Source organism: Phallusia mammillata, chromosome 3, assembly GCF_965637545.1.
Source record: "Phallusia mammillata chromosome 3, kaPhaMamm4.hap1.1, whole genome shotgun sequence".
In the NCBI taxonomy this organism is placed as follows: Eukaryota; Metazoa; Chordata; class Ascidiacea; order Phlebobranchia; family Ascidiidae; genus Phallusia; species Phallusia mammillata.
The window spans coordinates 7,503,678-7,524,927 of NC_137254.1; the positions used below are offsets into that span (position 1 = coordinate 7,503,678).

At 37.1% G+C, this 21,250-nt stretch overlaps 1 long non-coding RNA gene and 1 pseudogene across 2 annotated transcripts; both read right to left on the reverse strand.

Annotated features, from left to right (window-relative positions):
* Positions 1 to 4,012: 4,012 nt before the first annotated feature.
* LOC145220450 (uncharacterized) lies at positions 4,013 to 10,419 on the reverse strand. Of its 2 annotated transcripts, XR_013858186.1 has the most exons (6): positions 7,885 to 10,419; positions 6,142 to 7,537; positions 5,723 to 5,859; positions 4,777 to 4,895; positions 4,535 to 4,582; positions 4,013 to 4,393 (listed from the first exon to the last, which is right to left on the reverse strand). It is a non-coding gene; the product is annotated as an uncharacterized LOC145220450 (long non-coding RNA). The 2 variants fall into 2 exon arrangements; XR_013858185.1 differs by having other exon boundaries at positions 4,777 to 5,859.
* Positions 10,420 to 11,877: 1,458 nt separating this feature from the next.
* LOC145219398 (uncharacterized) lies at positions 11,878 to 20,145 on the reverse strand (annotated as a pseudogene).
* Between the last annotated feature and the right edge of the window lie 1,105 nt (positions 20,146 to 21,250).

The following is a 21,250-nucleotide window of genomic DNA, read 5'->3' on the forward strand; positions in this document are numbered from 1 at the left end:
ATGTCAGGCTACCTTCGGATGTGGAGGCTGAAGTTCAGTGAGACTAAAACAGTTTCAGCGGCCTTCCACCTTAATAACAAGGAGGCTAAACGAAAGTTGGCCGTCCAGTCTAATGGGAGAACTCTGGACTTTCACGACGTACCAACTTATCTCGACGTGCAGCTAGATGGGTCACTCACCTACTGCCAACACCTTGAAAGGACGCGCAAAAAACTCACCTCACGCATTGCTCTTGTCAGGAAGCTGGCTGGCACAGGTTGGGGAGCCAGCGCGGATATCCCCCGCGTGTCTTCCCTTGCCCTTGTCTACGCCCCCAACCGAATATTGCGCTCCTGTGTGGGGCAGAAGCGCCCATACCCACCTTGTCGACAAGTACCTTAACGACGCCATGCGCATCGTCACTGGTTGCCTGCGCCCCACACCAGTCGACCTCCTACCCATTTTGGCAGGCATCCAGCCGGCTGACCTCCGCCGCAAAGGAGCAACCTTGCGTTTAGGACGCCACGCTCTAATGGAACAACATCTTCTCCATCACAAGATCAAAGAGCCGGCCCACCTCAATCAAAGATTAAAATCAAGGAGCCCCTTCGTGCCTGCTGTCGTTAAACTACTCGGCGACAACAACGGCTCAGACGCAACCGACTGGATGACCACTCAATGGAAAATGAGATGGGGAAACACCAGCACCCCACTCCACTACTACTGTCCCGACCCATCAACCATGTACAGGTGGGGTCTGGCTACTTCTGCAGTATGTGAGTGTGGCGTGGAGGAACAGACAGCCGACCACATAATATCACGGCGTCCGCTATTCCGTCCACCAAGAACATGTCCAAACAGAAAGAAGACAATAACATGAAATAAGCTATTGCTGTCAGGCATAATGTATGACCAAGTATTGCTCATCCAGCAGTTTTATTGTAAACAATCGACGTTTCGACGTCCTATACAAGACGCCTTCATCAGGATAATGACATAACTTGCAAGACAAATTTCTTTTGAAGCGACAAAATGCAAAACACACACATGTAAAACAGCGATAACAAGATCGCGCGGCTGCAAACTCGCACCACCGTAGCGATAAAACAAGCTCAGTGGTGTAAAAGCGACCGATAATTTATCGGCATTAGAACATCTGTTTTAACGTTCATTGTGTTGGCGCGTGAATGGATGTTCCAGGACTCTAGGAAACTTCGCTTGTGATAATCAGTTTCCTTCACCAACACCTGAGCAGCAGAAAAATTAATGCTGTGGTGGTGAGTCGTTGCATGGTTTGCCAACGCTAATTTCTTCGCATCATTCTTGCACACATCCCTTTCGTGCTCCTTCCGGCGCGTATTTAGAATTCTACCAGTCTCACCGATGTATATTTCGTCACACTCTCCGCACGGTATAGCATACACCACACCCCTAGTTGCAGTAGCATCTAGAGGATCTTTTGGGTGCGACAGCATCTGACGTAGGGTGTTTGCTGGTTTGACCCCAACCGATACTCCGAAATCGGTCAACATACGACGGATTACATCTGTTAACCCTGGTATGTAGGGTAAGGTGACGAAGGCACGTTCTTTGTACTGGATCTCTTTCCGTGAAACCTTTTTGTGATCACGGAGAATCCAGTTCGGGTAGCCAAAGACCCTCTAGATGCTACTGCAACTAGGGGTGTGGTGTGTGCTATACCGTGCGGGGAGTGTGACGAAATATACATCGGTGAGACTGGTAGAAGTCTAAATACGCGCCGGAAGGAGCACGAAAGGGATATATGCAAGAATGATGCGAAGAAATCAGCGTTGGCAAACCATGCAACGACTCACCACCACAGCATTAATTTTTCTGCTGCTCAGGTGTTGGTGAAGGAAACTGATTTTCACAAGCGAAGTTTCCTAGAGTCCTGGAACATCCATTCACGCGCCAACACAATGAACGTTAAAACAGATGTTCTAATGCCGATAAATTATCGGTCGCTTTTACACCACTGAGCTTGTTTTATCGCCACGGTGGTGCGAGTTTGCAGCCGCGCGATCTTGTTATCGCTGTTTTACATGTGTGTGTTTTGCATGTTTTGTCGCTTTAAAAGAAATTTGTCTTGCAAGTTATGTCATTATCCTGATGAAGGCGTCTTGTATAGGACGTCGAAACGTCGATTGTTTACAATAAAACTGCTGGATGAGCAATACTTGGTAAGACAATAACATGTCCAACAGAAAGAAGAAGCAATTTTAAGAAAATGTATCATTAACAAGTTAATCGAAATTCATTCTGCAAGTGTACCGTTATACCTCTTATATAATTTTCACATAAGTTTGCACACGAACTGTATCTGATACATTACAAACGCTGACCTGCTCATGATAAATCTTTATTTTAATTGGGTTAGATTTTTGTTCAGTGAAATGTAACAAACAATTTAACTGGATGGTCCCAAATTTGTTTATCGTTGCACTTACTCATATGCATTGCAACCCATACTGTTCATGGGATCAGCTACCAATCCTTTGAAACAATGGATTTGATTTTAAGCAGGAATATGCTGCTTGAGCGCATATAACAATATCATACCACTGTATCAATGTGCATTAAACGCTTACTTATTATCTACTAACTATATTAGTTAATAAATGATTTTGTGCACTAAGCGTTTTGGTCGTTTTCGTCTAGTACCAAACAGATAACTGAAGCAAACAAACAAACAGACACCAAAATATCTATCTAAACCAGGGGTGGGCAAACTTTTCAGTGCAAGGGCCGTATTCAAATGTTCTTAATCTTATGGGGCCGCATAGTGTTTCACCAACGGCCGCCAATTGCTTGCTTGTTTTTGTTTTAAAATAACTGGTGCAAAGAATTTGATTTATATCATATATATACCATTTAAAGCCACCTTAAATGCTCAGATTAATAATGTCTTTCTTGGTACTTAATTTAGCTAAACGAAGCTAACTGTTTATGATGTCATAATCTGTATTGTGACGATTGCGGTGCCTGTTTTGTCGCATTGTTTGTACACAATAAGCAGATAAAAAACCTGACGTATTGTATATATAGTTACTAGGCTGGCAATTTTTTTTCCAGTCCTACGAAATCCATTTTTTGCAGTTTAAAAATCAAAATATGTGGGAAAATAGTTTTAGTTACATTACGGCCAGGAGGGCATGTATTTTTTGATATACATGGTCACGGCCGCACAAACTCGTCTCCACGGCCGCATGTGGCCGTAAGGCCGCAGGTTGTGCACGCCTGATCTAGCTCAAAATATTCACATAGCATATTTTCAGCTATGTGCAAATACGTTTGTTGTCACTTGATTGGACAAACATTGGTTGAAACACTGCAATTGTAATTGTTTCAAAATAAACAAGCATTTAAACAAGCACGATTTTTGTTAATAAATTCCTTGCGCCAACATTAAACAAGGAGAGCCGCTTTTAGTATCCATCTTTAGGTGTTGTGCGGGTCTGTGTTAACGATTCTGAAGCCGTTTTTTGTCCGTTTGCAAAGTAATGCAACGACCTAAACTTATTCCAAAGTGTTTTGGCGTCAACAGTGCAAAGTGGGCTGTATTTAAAAACGTGAATCGCTTTTACTTTTATGTACTTTTATCGAACGAAGAAATTGTGTCAGGTGACTATTTGCATAATAATGTGGCAGAAACAACAGGCTAAAGCATATAAAAAGTATCTGTGTTTAGTTCCTAAGTATGGTACGGGTACAGATACTGCACATGGTATAGGTATCGGCAAGTCGCACCCTCGGTATTTTTTATTGTTTTTTAAAACTGTACGCCTGTGCTTATAATACTATTCAGCGTTGCTCGGTAACTTTCTCTTTAAAATTTGCTAACATTTGGCGGGCCGCATAAACTCCTTTGCCGGGCCGCATGCGGCCCGCGGGCCGTAGTTTGCCCACCCCTGATCTAAACTAATCATTTCGATGTACCACTTTTTAAGTCCACGAAAAACCACGCCTCTTGCAATCTAACATGCAATAGAAACGCAGCAGAAATACCACAGCATTTGTTTGCTAGCACGAACGCCCTTGATGCATTTACAATTGAATTAATCAATAATGTAGCAAGCTATTACAACACAACATTATTGTTATTGATCAAGTAAATTAAGATTAAAGCGCATCAAATGTAACAATAGACAATTGCTAAAAACATGAGAAATTATCAAAATTATACAAAAAACAAATCAAACAATATAAATGCAATGCAGATAAACAACAGAATCAAGAATCAGTGATTAACTCGCGTTAAAATTTGTAAGGGAAAAGACTAGTGCAACAACTAATAACAAAACAACAAGGAGTACGATTACAGAAACTAAGACGATGATTACAGTTTTTGAAGACTTTTCTTGAGGTTGAATACTTGGTGAAATTGTAACAGGTTCTGCGTAGTATACACAATGAACATAAAAACGTTCATCAGGAAAAAGGGAAAACTTTAACAAACTTAGAACGGTAGTGAAAATTAAACTTATGGCCTAAATTGTTTTTTTTTGTTGTTTTAGGGGTTTGAAAACTGACTTACCATAATCATGAACAATTTCAACTGTAGATTTCATTGGAACATATTCATCTGAAAAATAAGCCCTGTGTAAAACACTTTCATAAATAAAGTTTTTATTACTTAATCCTTTATTACGTTTTTATAGTGCAAAATAGTGAGCCTGTTAAAGCTTATTAATAAAAATCAGTTAATATGGAATCGTTTTGCAAATCTAAAAATATTTTTAACAACGATTGTTTAAATGTCTTTTTCGAACAATGTACCTGTTTTCTTTTTGTTAGTTGCAGCTTGTCGAATGTCACCTCGATTTAATCCAATATTTTTGTAAGCACCAGCATCATTATTCTCATAATCATGATTCATGTTTAAATCTTGCCAAAATCTGCTGAACGTAAAAACAATTACTGGATTTCGTCGTTAGCTACGTGATTTAGTTAGTTTGGTCTAGTATATATTTTGTCTTACACTCTCTCACATCACGTGTTGCTATGTAATCGTACAAGCTCTGGCTGCTACGCCCCATGGCTGCTAAGACTTATGACTGGCTGCTACGACTCATGACACAACCACTTCATCAGCCAACAACAGTTAGCTTAAACAGAAACTTAAAATATGTGTTTAATCGAAACGAAAAAAGTATCGAAAAAAAATCGAAAAAAGTCGCACGCTTCATTAGAAAAATGAATTGTATATTTTGCAGTTTGATTCGTAACTGCAATGTGGTCTTGGTCTGTGTTGTGTTTTCTACGTATCATTAAAAAGCAATTTGAAAAACTATTTTGTAACTTTATTGTAATTGATGACATTGCTTTTGGTAAGAAATTTAAAGTAAAATTCTCGATATGTGCAAGGCATTTCGAACATATGCAAGAAGATTCTGAAATAAATATTCTTCAAGGCACACTTGGCAATCACTCGCGACACCTTAGTATATTGGGTTATGCAGGTTGAAATATCTAAGTGACTAAGAAAATCTGTTAAAAATATTCTGAACGTAAAGATCACCACTGTAATCAAATCACCATAAGCTAAAAACAGGATGGTCTTAACGACATTGGACAGTTTGCTAAGCGCATCTGCTTCCTTATTGCTTGCACATAAGTGAAATAACCAGTGTTTTAAAAGTAAATACTTCCATCTGTGCATCGAAAAGATTAACAGAAGCGAATAGTAATCATACTATCAACTTAACTTTTTAATATAGCACACCTTCTTTGTCCCTCAACTACATACTACTGTCAATCCAAACAAGTGCGTACTTCCTTCAACACAGGTGTCGACAACCCTTGTCACGCGTTGCACGGATGGCAGATGACATGATTACTCATGGCACGCCAGGTGACATCCTTAAACAAAATTAACAATACTAGTTCGATTTGTTCTGTTTTTTTTTTTTGGGGGGGGGGGGGGTAGCGTTGCAAAAAGTTTTGTGTCAACTTTGTTTTTCAAATTTATGTTTGCAGTGCAATAAACCACAGAGAGCGTTTGCATCTAGCCTTTTTGGACAAAATACCCTTCAAATGCAGCCATTTCGTGTTATTTTTGCATAAATATATACTACTTTGCAAAACAATTTTAGGAATAAATAAGATTTTTAAAAAGTTTGCAGTAATGAAGAGATGCCCAACCTGCTTTTTCGTTTCAGAGTGAAACTGAATTTCCGGGAGTAAAGGGTAACATTAGAAGTTTCTCCGAAAACACCAGTAAGAAACAGAGTTTCAAAAAAAAACTAGACAAAGAGTTAGTACGCAAATTATTTTAATAAAACTGTGTTAACAATAGAACAATGAACAGTTTTGCATCAGCTATGTGTTGATGTAATCTTTAAAATTTAAACCTACAAATAACGTACCACCAGATCATACGCGATGTGACTCATCATCATGATTCGTAATCGTGACATACTAACGCGCATTTAAGCATTAATGACGCTGTTTTCCCACCACAAATCCCCTAAATTTGTTGAAAAGTCATTAACAAATTATAAATAGGTCCTTGAAGATTCTGTAGAAATTTGGTTGCAGCAATACGACCTTATGCGGTCAATTCTTATGACCAGCAACATTATGGGGACCTTTTAGGTCGTGTGAATCGAGAACATTGATTTTGTTTCAAATCATTTAGTTGACAAACGGATTCCAAAGTACTAGAACAAAAAAAATGTGGAAAACTAAAAACAAGTTATTTTATTATTAAGTTAAGTTTGTTTTTTAAAGATCCCTTTGCATGTAACAGAGAAGCATTTTTCCAAAGCACTATTCAAACAATCTTATTGGTTATACTTTTCTTTACAGACTTGAGTTGAAATGATGGATCACTTACAATAAACCTTAAACTGTGGACAGTGTCCTGGCAGAATGTTTCAGTATATTTTTTGCCGGCACGATCCGATTATTTAAGAAATAAGCAAAGAGTTACAGCGTAACATCATCACACACAAAAAGAGTTTTATAATTAACGCGAATGAAAATTTTATAGTAGGGAATTAGCAAACGTATAAAAAGAATCATACTAGTTTATTCGATGCCAAAATTTATTAAACTAGTGAGATTTTTTTTTGTATAAAGGTTTTACCGTCCAGTGCTTGTTTTTGATACATTTTTGCAAAGTTGCAAATAAAAAGGTTTAAATATTATGTTTAAGTACTTGATACTACATAATGTCACATTATTATACGTGAAAGGTTGTCATCATTACTTTGGTGGGATAGATTGTTTAATCAATTTACAAAATCTTCTCATCCTAATTGTTATTTAAATCTTATTAACGATAAAATATCATAATTGTCGAATCCAAATCTCTCTGAGAATGAGCATAATCAACTGGAGTCGTTTCGTTTAACGTGGTTCCATGTAATCCGTTTCAGTCTATTTTTAAACAAAAAAAAATTAAAACGAAAATTATTCATAATAAAAACGCAACAACAACAAATTACGAGTAAAATCACTACAGTCATCCAAATAGGGATATTCTGGGTTGTTCATTCCTCCAATACAGACAAACTCGCTTCTCTAATCGTTCACTCTAAACAATTTACACCAGTTAGTGTTTGATTTCTAAAAAACCTGTGCTTATATCAGATGAATTTTACCTCCTTATTTTATCCCTACTCTACAAATACTAAAACGATCACCTAAAAGGTCATAAATAACTGACGTCACGAAGCTACATGATAAAAATGTAATTAGACTATACAAAACGTCAAAGTACCCTTGGGGGATAGTCACCCGCAGGTTTAGAGCCACTGCTCCAAACGATTGATTGAATACATTACTATAGCAACAATAGGCTAAATTATATTGTCTCAATGTAGTACGATTACGATATTTGGGTTACTAATACTGTTAAATATACAGCGATCCTATACTTACTTAACTGCAGGACACATTGCATAGACGCTCCCAGTTCTTCCATAAGCACGAAACTGAACAAAACCGGTCGGTAGAGGTTTCACACTAGGTGACAGCATCGAGTTAACCACTGAATCGTTTCCGATGGAGAATTGAACAGGTACTGAAAGTACGTCATCATCATAGAGACGATTAGGACCTGAAATGACAAATTGATAGTTCAATTGTACTGAATATGTTGCTTGCAAAACAATTTGTATCGGCTGTTGGTAAATTATTTACTCACAAAAGGTAACATCCGAAATAATTTGTTCCAAAAGATAATTCCAAAAGACATGATTTATCGACACAATTAGTCACATCACGTTTTGCTATGCAAAACGTAAAAGATGCATTGACTCATCGCACAAGCACCGTCTCAGCCAACAACATCTGCAAACTTCCGCTTGCCGAAACAGAAAGTGACATAAGTTACGCCAGATTGTTTGAACGACTGCCGACATGACGCTGGTTTGGATTGTATAATTCAGATAACCGTACCACTTACTTTTCTGCGTTGTGTTGCTTTTTGTCTAGGCCAGCGCCGCGAAGCAATAAAGACACAAAAAAGATTGTTGCATTTTTTAAACTGTTGTTCGAAAATTTAGTTGTTCTAAAACGACTTCATACCGATCAAGCTCCACCATAGTTGGAAATGTGGGAGTCAGATTAAGATCGAAGAATTCCGGCCCGGCAAACATGCGACTTACAAAAAAAGTCCAATTTGGTTGTTTTAGACAAAGAAAATTTAATGTGAAATGCGATTTGATTAGTTAAAATAGTTGTTGTTCTTATAAACACTCCCTCAATTCGCTATCACTGTTTTACAAAACGTTCAAAGCAGAGGTCAACAACCCTTCGTATGAGTCTCACTTGAAACGTGAGCTGATTACTCATGACACGGCAAGTGGCAAACTACATGTTTCCAATGTTGTATTTAAATTGAATTAAAATAATTACTGCTTGTGTTCAGTTTAATGCAAACAGTTTCATGTATTGCAAGTATTGTGATTTAATAGCTGGTTTAAATTAAACTGTTGGAGCAGAATTGACGCTTTTGTTAGAACTTGTTACTGGTGTTCAATTTTAACTCATTTAACTACTTATTACTTGTTTATTTGTCTGATTTGGGTATAACTTCGTTATGACTCGAGTATCACGAGAAACCATACCACTAAATAATGGTTTGTGTTGACGTAAGTCTGAGTGTGTATTTCAGAAAAAGAAAGTTGATTGCAGGATTTTAGCTAGTTATGCAAAATTGCGCATAACAATGATCCAAATCTGACATCACAGACAAGACAAAAAACATTACAATTGTGCGCGAACAATTGCATTTTTGTTAGTTGTCATGCAATATAGCCAATTGTTTAACAATGGAGACGGTCGATTCTCACTTGAACTTTGATTTCAACTTATCCAGTTGCACAACCTGACGCCAAATAAGGATATACAATTACTTCCACCTTTTCGAGGTCCGCGCAAAATGCCCTAAAGGACCGCGGACCCCAGTCTGAGAACCGCTGCATTGACCATTTTTGCGATCCAAACACTTCTATTCCGGAATGAATTAGAATATTGGGAAGTCACACGGACAGAGACACGAGAAAACGTTACATACGATACTCTGATCCTTGTCAATTAGCTTTCTGCGCACGCTTCTGTTTAGCAAAAAAAAAACAACGATGGGATTTACAAATTCACAAGGACCTTTTCAAATTTGAAGAAAAATGCCTCTGTAAAAATGTTCTGATGTCTCACGCATTCGACTTTTAGTTGTTACTTAGGTCCCTGCATAATAGGTACACAGTTAAATGAAAGTTCCCCCGTTCTCATGTAGCTTCGAATGCTGTGTTTTCTTGAGACGCGGATTTTTATTTGTGTATTTAACGCATATTGTTAAACATATAGTAACAAACAGGTATTGTTACGCGCGCACACACATCAAACAGTAACAGGTACGTTAACCTGCGCGCCGCCAGTTTACCTCTTATCGTCTCATGGTATAGACGCGGTTGCAGCTATACTAGAAACTTTCTCCGTTGGTACATTAATTTTATAATATATACAAATAATTTTTCTTAAATTCCGGACTTTTAGGTACATTTTAACATTTCTCCCTGACACAGATTTAAACACTAAATTCCCTGACATGTCAGGTAAATCCGGACGAAGGGCAACCCTACCATACGAGACATCTTCAGCAGGGTAATGACAAAAATTGAAATCTCAAAAGTGTTATATAACGACAAGGGCGGTACAACACACACAAAGGCGGTGGTAAAAACGCAATGGTCGAGTGATAATCACATAACACCGAGCTCAATGATGCAAAAGCGGCAGATAAGTAATCGGCATTAGAACGTCCGTTTTAACGTTCATCGTGTTGGTGTAAAATGTATGTTCCACGAATCTAGAAAACCTCGCTGGTGGAAGTCAGTCTCGCTAACACCTTAGCAGCAGAAAAGTTATTTGTGTGATTATGTAGCATGTTTTGCTAATGCCGTTTTTTTTGCCTCTTCTTGGCCACATTTTTGAGCTCGTTTTGTTTACAAATGATGCATTTTGCTTGCACTGAGCCAGGAAATAGGTGTAGAGCTTGAAGTTTTGATCAAGGGTCCCGCGACAACTTGTTGATTGGCGCATAACGAGATTGATTATAATCAATGAAACTATTAAAAGCACAAAAATAATTAAAGCTCAAATGGGGGTTCGTAATTAGATAACAGTATCGAAATGGGACCAAAAAGGCACAAACGTTGCACTCAGACCTACAAAAAGTTAGCTTGCTTTATTTTTCCTGTCTTTGTTTTGCGCTAAACAGATTTCGGGCGCTCATATCGCGCAGAAATAAGCGAGAGTTTGACTACCGTGCGTTTTTTCGCGTGTCAAGCAGCTTGAACCTGTGGTTCATGGTTCGTTGGCAAAAGTAAATGATGATTATCTATTTGCCTTAAATGTAATAATTTATGATACTGTAATGATTAACTTACATGTTGTGTTTGACAATTCAATTTAATGCGCTTAATTAGCCAGTGTTACAGCATGCTACTCAGCACTGGGGACTATTTGGTATAAACGCATGAATGTATGATAAGCATTCCACCAATCTAAGCAATAACATCCAATAAAATCCTGTATGATTACCAATGTACAAAACCACGTGATATAAAGCGATTTTGGTTTGAAATTATATAACAATACAGATTTAATGATTTATAGCCCTAAACTGTTATGTGAGCTAAAAATGACGTCGAGCATTTCATTTAGAAAACTAAGGTGCTCGCCGACAATCAAAGTGCAAAATAAAGGGGTAACAAGGTAAGGATAGACCACCAAGCGTAGTGTCAATGCGTTTTGTCGGTCAGATATTAATTTGATCAAACTAATATTGTTGCGAAAACGAACTGGAGGAAAAAATTCTAGCATCATGTTTAAACAGTTTTTTTTATTGCACACACTTATATCTTTCAGTCCTTAATTATACAAACCCAAGCAGTTACTAGTGATAACCATTTGTAAAAAGTTATGTTGTTCAATATTTATGTACGTGTCTGACTACGTTACAGTTTTTTTAATATAGTATATTTATACTATAGTCCAGACCATTACTAATTTCACATAATAATTTTATTATTTTAACGTTTTTTTACGAGCTTGGCCAGGTTCCATAAAAACCAACGAAAACGCTCAGAATTGAACAGAAAGTAGTCAACACCTCGTACCGATTCTTTAAATTGCCATAAACCAAAGGCGTATGAAGCGACAAGAACTTGCTTTATTGGAGACTATGTCCTAAAAGCTTCTCACTGTTCATCCCAGAATTTTCTGATACTAATGTGTTTCAATTTAATCTTGAATTTTCTATTTAGGTTTGTCTGTTTAAACATTTTACCCAATGTCAAACTAGAGTTAATTGGTTTAAACTGTTAAACATTCAACGCCTTAAATGTTTTAAAAATTTTGAAAGTAATGTACATTATGTACAACGTGTTTATTGTTGTTCAATCCCAGTAAAAAGTCATTTTGAAATACGACCACTGAAAATACAAAACAGCACCAAACGAGAATTTTTTTTGTAATATTGTAAAGGCATTCCTAATTTAAAGCAATCGGATATTTCATTGACAGCTGCCAAATTTCCCACATAATTTATGCAAGATTTGAATGGTTTGGTGAACGACGTTAACTGTACATAGGGTGACCTTTATTATTGTTGCTCTGTGAGATACATGTTTCTTGTTAAGAAACAAAATCCGCACAAAAGGGCAATGTTTTAGCCCAAGTAAACATTTTAATGAACATCACACCGGCAAAGTTACATTTTCTGGTGAGTCAACATGTGTCTTTTCAAATTTCCAGAGTGGGTAAATGTTTTGTAACAAACATCGCATCGATGAGGTTTCTTTTTAGTGTGAATCAACATGTGTGTCTTCAAATTTCCATGTTGAGTGAATTTTTTACCACAAGTATCACATCGATATCGTCTCTCATTAGTGTGAATCAACATGTGTTGTTTCAAATCTCCACTACGAGCAAACCGTTTCTCACAAACAGAACATCGATAAGGTTTCTCTTTAGTGTGGGTCAACATGTGTGTTTTCAAATTTAAATTATTCCTGAATCTCTTTTCACAAACAACACATCGATAAGGTTTTTCGTTAGTGTGAGTCAACAAGTGTCTTTTAAAATTTCCACTCTGTGTAAATCGTGTATCACAAAAATCACATCGATATGGCTTCTCATCTGTGTGAACCAACATGTGTTTTTTCAAAACATCTTTACGAGCAAACCTTTTTTCACAAACGTCACACCGATGAGGTTTCTCATTGGTGTGTGTCACCATGTGTTGTTTCAATATTCCAAGCCGAATAAATGTCTTTCCACAAACATTACACTGATAAGGTTTTTCTATGGTGTGAGTCAACATGTGTCTTTTAAAGTCGAACTCTGGGTAAAAGTTTTTTCACAAACATCACATCGCAAACATCACAAGTTTCTCAATGCTGTGTTTCAGCATATGTCGTTTTACATTTCCACCTTCCAAAAACCCCTGATCACAAATATCAGCTTGATCCACGCCCAAATCCGTTGATGTCATCTTTCTTTAAATTAGTTATTCAGGTGTTATAAAAAAAATCGTTATGCTGATCTACGATTGATACGTTATAAGCTGAAAAAAGATAGACTTTTCTTTTGCCTGGCAAATGTGAACAAGTCATACGGTGTTTCGACCGCTTATACGGGGGTCTACACCAGGGTAACGTGAGCTACCCAAACAGTCGTTCTTATAACACCCCGTGAGTAAACAAAAAAAGACACTGGCGCGAAAACGGCGATAATATGTTGATAAAACGTGGATAAAATTCCTAGTTAAGTGTTGTAAATGCGACCTATAGCTAATCGGCATTAGAACATCTGTTTTTATACTCATTTTGAACTGTAGGTACCTTGTAATACTGGTTCGTTTGTAATGTACGCTTAACAAACTGTACCAACCAAGGGTGTCGAAATTTCTGTATCCAAGAATAAAATATTCTCGTTTTTGTCTAGAAACTAACCAGCACATCCAGGTTCCTACGGTTGAAGTCCTACCACGGTTTAAACCAAAGCCTTTGTATATCAAAGTGCCGGACAGATCAGTGAACGGGCGCCTAAGGGAACACCAAAAAGAAGTAGCAATATGGGTTTCGTTGAAATCTTTTTTTCGTTTCGGAACGTATAAGCACAAATATATTTACATCATACTAATAATTTCCAACAACATGCGTGCTAAGGTAAAACATACTACACATTAACAATTTTTTAGCTTATCCAGTAGTTTTTATGATAGTATGCCGACGTACTGATATCCCTTACGAGTCACCTTGATCAGGGCAATGTCATAAATTACCAACTAAAAGTTGTTATAAAGCAACAAGGGCGATAAAACAAACACCAAATGAGCTGACAAAAAAAAAAACGCAGTGGCCGAGTGATAACACCTACCTCAATGGTGCAAAAGCGACCGATTAGTTATCGGCATTAGAACGTCCGTTTTAACGTTTATAGTGTTGGTGTGAGAATGTTCCACTCCAGGAAACCGCTTGTGTAAATCAGTTTCCCTCGTCAATACCTTGGCATCAGAAAAGTTAATAGTGTAATTATGGACGGTAGCATGTTATGGGCAGTAAAACTGAATTGCGAAGGGTACACGAGGCCCTGCGGTTAAACGGCTACCCGAACTGCATTATCAGTGACCGAAAAACTAAGGTTGCACGGAAAAAGATTCAGTCCAAAGAGCGTGCTTTTGTCACTTTGCCTTACTTTCCTAAGTTAACGAATATAATCCGTCGCATGTTTACCGATTGTGTGGTCTTGGTAGGGATTAAACCAGTCAACCCTACGTCAGATGCTGTCGCACCGCAAAGGCACCACAGATACAAACACGACAAGGGGCGTGGTGAACGCATGTCGGCGAGACTGGGAGGTACGCGCCGAAAGGAAAATAAAAAGGATGTGGCCAAGAAGAATGCAAAAAAAAATCGGCATTAGCAAATTAACCTGATGAACGTTTTTCGTGTGGGGTCTAATTCTCGACTGCGGTGTTGAGCTAACCGACTTCAACTGGCTTCGCAATGCGGCAGTCAGCTGTGCAACAATTCCATTTTCCTGCATGTCCGATTAAAAGCGTCATTAGTTCGAAACTGTACCACATCAACTTATAGGACAGATTCCACTGACCTAGGCATTTTTAAAATTGTTTTCTATTAGAGCTCAATAAAATATCGCTTTTAACCGATAACCAATTATAGCATACAAGTTCCAATAAGTCAACACAAAAAAAAGCTTTGTTGGTGGGTCTCAAAACCTTCACTAAAGGTTATTTTGGCAAAGTAAGCGACTGCCACATCCATATCAAATGTAGTTACGGGTCAGGCCGAACAGTTTTCAGGTCAACACATGCCGAAAAAAGCATGCATTCAGTGTGTAGACCAAAGTATTCAGAACGCTGCGAAGTCTGAATGTTAACATAAAATAAATTGTACTACCCAGATGTAATGAAATTCAAATCAACAGAATAAACATTAATGCGATTAACTATCTGTAAACAAAAATACTGTTTTAACTTGCTTCGCGATGTGGTAGTCAGCTGTGCAACAATTTCCTTTTCCACTGTGTCCAATTACCCCTTAGTTATACTGGTCCGAAACTGGGCCAAACTTACTCAGGCAAAATCTGACTGGAACTCAATATGTCAGACTCAATCAGTAACAACATGAAGTATGAGATTTCCAACAAGCCAAAACTAAAGAAAGCTTGTAATATTGTTGAGATAGTTGGTCGCAAAACTTTCACAGTCACACCCACAACAAATTTTCTAAACGGTCAGGCTAAAAGCGTTTTTATGTTAACACATGCAGACAAAAACATTAATTTAGTGTGTAGATCAAAGTGCTTATCATGCTCCGAATTCTGAATGTTAACATAAAATAAATTGCGTTGCACCCAAATGAACAATCGAAAGGTTGACATTTCTGGGCTTTCTTAGCCAAAACAAACTCGTTTGCAACGTTTGCAGAACCAAACATAAGCTTTCCAAACAGGACAAACGCTTTAGCTATTAACTGTAGTCTAATTATCGACTGAAGTGTTGAGCTCACCGACTTCAACTGTCTGCGCAATGCAGCAGTAAGCTGTTCAACAATTTCCTTTTCCAGCGTGCCCGATTACAAGCGCCTTTTGTAAAACCACTAATCGGACACAGTGGTTGTAAAACCACTAATCGGACACAGCGCTGGTAAAATCACAATGCTTTCTCTAGTGTTATAAAAACTTGTTTTCATTTGTAATGTTCGTGAGCATTTGATTTTTGCAGACAGTTCATGCAACCAATTTTCATAATATTCGCAATACGACGCATATTTATTTTTGAAACAATCTTAGGCGATGGAATTACGCAAATTAAAGCTCCCGGGAATGTATTCAACTGAGAATAGAATGAGACATATGCTGGGCCTGGGGACTGATCAGTCAACACGATTGAACCTGTCAATGTACTCGGCCACCTACTAAGACACCGGTGAAAAGACCCGTGCGCCAATTTTATTACTCTTTGTGAAAAATATTACAAGTAATAGCTTTACTTACAACTGCAGTTTTGCACGCTCAACTTAAACCGCTGGTAAAATATTAAAGGTATGTGCTATAAGCAATAAAAAATCGTCCCAACAAAGCACTTCAACTACTGTTTCTAGTTGCTTTGCGTACACAAAGTAATTTACACAGCAATCGGTTGTGCAGCTGCGACTTCCGACGTGCGCACGCTTTTGTGTTACAGGAAGCAATGGACTAGTTTGACTCTGGTCATGCAGTCAGGGAAAAATGGTGTATGTAGCGTTTTGTCAATAAAACGTTTGGCAGCGTATACTTTGTCTGCTTTTTGATATTCAATTTAGCTGCCAACTATGTGTGATGTTACACACTCATTCAGCTACATTGGCTATCAGCTACAATGGCGCGTGCGCAGGTTTTTTTAAGGTTTGGTTTGGGTGACCGCTAAGTAGTTGTAAGAGACCGCAAGTGTTTCATTTAAATACCAAAAATAGCCATATTTGCTCTTTGGGAAACCGCTGGAGAAATTTGAAAAACACCTCAAAAAACACTGCCCGTGCGAACTCTTCACATTTGGTTGTACACAAAAGTGGAAAACTACGGTTTATGAATACACAACGAAATTAAACAAAGTGTCAGGTAACAACTCATTTTGAGCGAAAAAAAATGAATGAGCCGGAATTTAATTTATTTTTATTAATGATAAAGAGAAAAAAGCTAAGGGTTGTTGGTGGTTAATAACAAGATTTTGACTTCTTTTCTCAGATATATGCATTTGACCTTCAACATAGTTCTCGGCTGACAAATCTACTGCTACTGTTGATTACTGTTTAGTATCACGGTGTAGTGTTTAACAATAGAGTGTTGATATTAAACAACGCAATTTTTAAGTGAAAATACATCTGTAGATAAACACAAAACTGAAATTTGGGTCAATTTTTCGTTATCTTTAAATGTTGAAAACATGGCTTCTTGGACATGCTTGCAAAAATAGTAGAGAAACATATTTTTTAATATGTAAGTTATTTGCTTAAAACAAGAAACTAGTAATCATGTAATACAACATAATTACAAACACGTAAAAAGGGATTCAACGTGTTGTTAAAGAATTTGCAACCTAAAACTTTAACTTAACACATCCAGCCCTATTTGTTACGCATTTGTTTTTGTCACAATTTTGACAAAATTTATCGATAAAATATTATGATGGTTGAATCCAAATCTCTCTGAGAATGAACATAACCAACCGGAGTCGTTTCACTTAACGAGGTGTACGGCAATCCGTCCCAATCTGCGTTTGTTGCCAAAATATCTTTGAAACAAAATAAATGTAGAAAAACAGATAATTTACTTCTAAAATCATTGCTTTCTTCCAAGTAGTGAGATTTGGGGTTCTTCACTCCTCCAATAAACACAAATTTATTTCTCCAATCGTTAACTTTAAAAAATAAATAGCTAAAATTAATATTATTAATTTGCATGACAATGTTTGATATCACAAGTTTCGGTATCCAATTCCGAAATAATTAGTAAATTGTTGTTGAGCACATTTACATCAACCGTACAGTTTATAATTGTAAGTCTAATCCGTTTATATAACTACGATCTGATATTGCGTGCTTATCAAAAGAGATTTAATGTCAATGCAAAAAATCTGTACGATCAGTTACAGGTGCAACAATTTAGTTTATCTTTACCTCAGAAAAAACGCCATTTTCAGCAGGATCAAACATTTTTTAACAACACTATAAAAAAAATGTATAGCTTGAAACTGCGCTTCATTGCATATTATGAAACTGTATAGGCACACACAGCTTTACAAAAGTAAGTTATTTTCGGTTAAATATATTTTTAAAAAACAGTTGCCTTTAAAAATGTACAATTTTTTCTTAGAGTAATAGTATTCTTCATAACAGTTACTTGTGAATTGATGATAATATTACATGTGGCGTATTCATGATATAGTTGTACTAACTTAACAGCAGGACACATTGCGTAGACGTTCCCAGTTCTACCATAAGCATGAAACTTGAAAAAAAAACGGTCGGTAGAGATTTAACAATTGGTGGCAGCATGGAGTTAACCACTGAATCGTTTCCAATGGAAAATTGAACTGGTACTGAAAGTACGTCATCAAAATATAAATAAAGTAACCTCTATTGACATACCTTAGATCCACCCCATAATCTATATTATGCGTTGGGCAAGATGCTGAATTTTGGTAAACATAAATACATGGATTTTTTCGAAGGAGATCTGCAGTAACACACGTTGTTGATCATTTAACCATACCAACCATAAAATTTGGATGAACTTACCACCATTCCGTAATCGTTTCCAAACAAATTACTATCCTGCAGCCTGGAAGGGTGAGTGCCATAGTCGTAGCGATATATATATATATATATAGTAAAATAGGCCGAGCATCCATTCCACAATCAACGTTCTATATTCTGTTCGACATTTCTGTTGTACTGCATTGAACCGATACACGTGGATTCGCTTTGTGTAGAAATAAACTACAAAACAATCAAACTTCTGGAGCATTTAATATCCAATCTTGAACACCAAGGTTGGAAGGCCTTCATTCTAAAATGACACAAACACAATCTCTATGTTTTTCAAAGAAAATGATTTTAAATTAAGTAAACTTATAGAGAGTTGCGACAGCTTGGTTGGGATTCTTTCGGAACCGCACTTAAATCGTACTCCTATAGTGTCAGTATATGGAAACCTAAATGCAGAATATTTAAATTATATCAAACCGTTCAGAAAGCTGTTATTATAGACTTGAAGTTCAGTTCGAATCCAACAATCAATTAAACGGTTCTGACATACTACAAAGCAGCTGTTCTAGCTAAGCCAGAGCGACAATTCCGTGGTCGAAAACATTCAAAACAGAATTCCTCTTGCTCTTTATAAAGAAGTCATTTTTTTACAACATCATTGAAAGCTCATCAGTGACTTGGCACATCATTGACACATACTATAATCCAGCGGTTCGCAACCAGGGCCCAAATTTCCACTCTGGGTAAATCGTTTATCACAAGCATCACATCGATATGGTTTCTCTTCAGTGTGAATCAGCATGTGACTTTTCAAATTTGAAGAACACCTGAATCTTTTTTCACAAACATCACATCGATGAGGTTTTTCTTTAGTGTGAATCAACATGTGGGTTTTCAAACTTTCATTTCGGGTAAATCGTTTATCACAAGTATCACATCGATGTGGTTTCTTTTTAGTGTGAGTCAACATGTGGGTTTTCAAATTTCCATTTTGTGTAAATCCTTTATCACAAGTATCACATCGATGTGGTTTCTCTTTAGTGTGAGTCAACATGTGTTATTTTAAATTACCGTGTTGTGCAAATCTTTTATCACAGACAATGCATCGATGTGGTTTTTCGTTAGTATGAGTCAGTATGTGTCTTTTCAAATTTGAAGTACTATTGAATCTCTTTTCACAAACATCACATCGATAAGGTTTCTCATTGGTATGGGTCAACATGTGTCTTTTCAAACTTGAAATGACATAAAATTTCATTTTACAGATAACACATCGATGTGGTTTCTCTGTAGTATGAGTCAACATGTGTTTTTTTAAATATCCGTGTTGTGCAAATCTTTTATCACAGACAATACATCGATGAGGCTTCTCGTTAGTATGGGTCAGCATGTGTCTTTTCAAATTTGAAGTGATACTGAAACTCTTTTCACAAATAACACATTTATGTGGTTTCCTTTTGGTGTGGGTCAACATGTGTTTTTTCAAATTCCCACTAGCAATGAACTCTTTTTCACAAACATCACATCGATGAGGTTTCTCTTTGGTGTGAATCAACATGTGTCTTTTTAAATGTCCACTTTGGATAAACCTTTTTTCACAAACATCACATCGATGTGTTTTCTCTTTAGTGTGGGTCGACATGTGTATTTTCAAATACCCACCATAAGCAAACCTTTTTTCACAAACATTACATCGATGTGTTTTCTCTTTAGTATGGGTTAACATGTATGTTTTCATATTTCCACTTCGAGCAAACCTTTCTTCACAAACAAAACATCGATAAGGTTTCTCTTTAGTGTGAGTCAACAAGTGTCTTTTTCCAAATTCCAAATCCTGAGATTTCATCACATCAATGTAGTTGTTCAAATAATAAAAACAAATATCTGACTTCCGAGTACTATGTTATAAGCTAAAACAAGATTAGTCTGAAACAATGGAATACCATGTTTAAAATTGTTTGACTCACTTATAGTTACACATACTTTCGACCAACCAGAACTTACAAGCAAAGGTATACTCACACCATGCTACAAGTTTAAACAACATGTGTGCTAAGGTAATATATACTGCACAATACCACCCTGGTGTAATGCAATTCATATAAACTAAACACACAATATGCAATTAACTATCTACAATCATAATTCTCAAGTATACAGTTTCAAGCTAACCGCGTCCGATTACGTCTCACTTAAATCGGTACGAAACTAGGCCAAACCAATTGAGGCAAAATCAATTTGGTTTGACTAGAACTCACACTCAACTAGTCACGAAATGAAGTATGCAATTTGCAATAGGCAAAAACTAAAGAAGCTTGTAATATTGTTGAGACGGTTGGTCACAAAATTTTTGCAGTTACCGTCACATACACATCAAATTTTGTAAACGGTCATGCTAAAAGCGTTTTTATATTAACACATGGCAAAAAATAGTTCATTCCGTGTGTAGACTAAAGAATGCATAATGCTGAGAAGTCTGAATGTAAAAGTAGAAAAAACTGTATTGCACCCCAATATACAACTTTGGTTGACATTTTTATCTTGCTTAGCCTAAACAAACTCGTTGGCACATTGCAACGTTAACAGAACCAAACATCAGTCTTTAAAACAGAACAAACGCTTATGCGATAAACTATAGTCTAATTCTTGACTGAAGCGTTGAGTTAACCGGCTGCAACTGGCTTCGCTATGCGGCGGTCAGCTGTGCAACAATTTCCTTTTCCAGCGTGTCCGACTACAAGCGTCATTTATAAAACCAGTAATCAGACACAGTCCACTGGCTCTGGTATAATCAAAATGCGTTCAAGGCATTTAGCCTGTGCTTTGCTATATGGGATTGCTTGGGAGACCAGCTGATTCGGTACACGCCTGTAATAGGCCTGGCGTACTAAGATTTATAGATATGTATGCCGTGATCGCTGGTCTGCATCGACGCTTCAGGGCTGATCCCAGTATGAATATGGTTA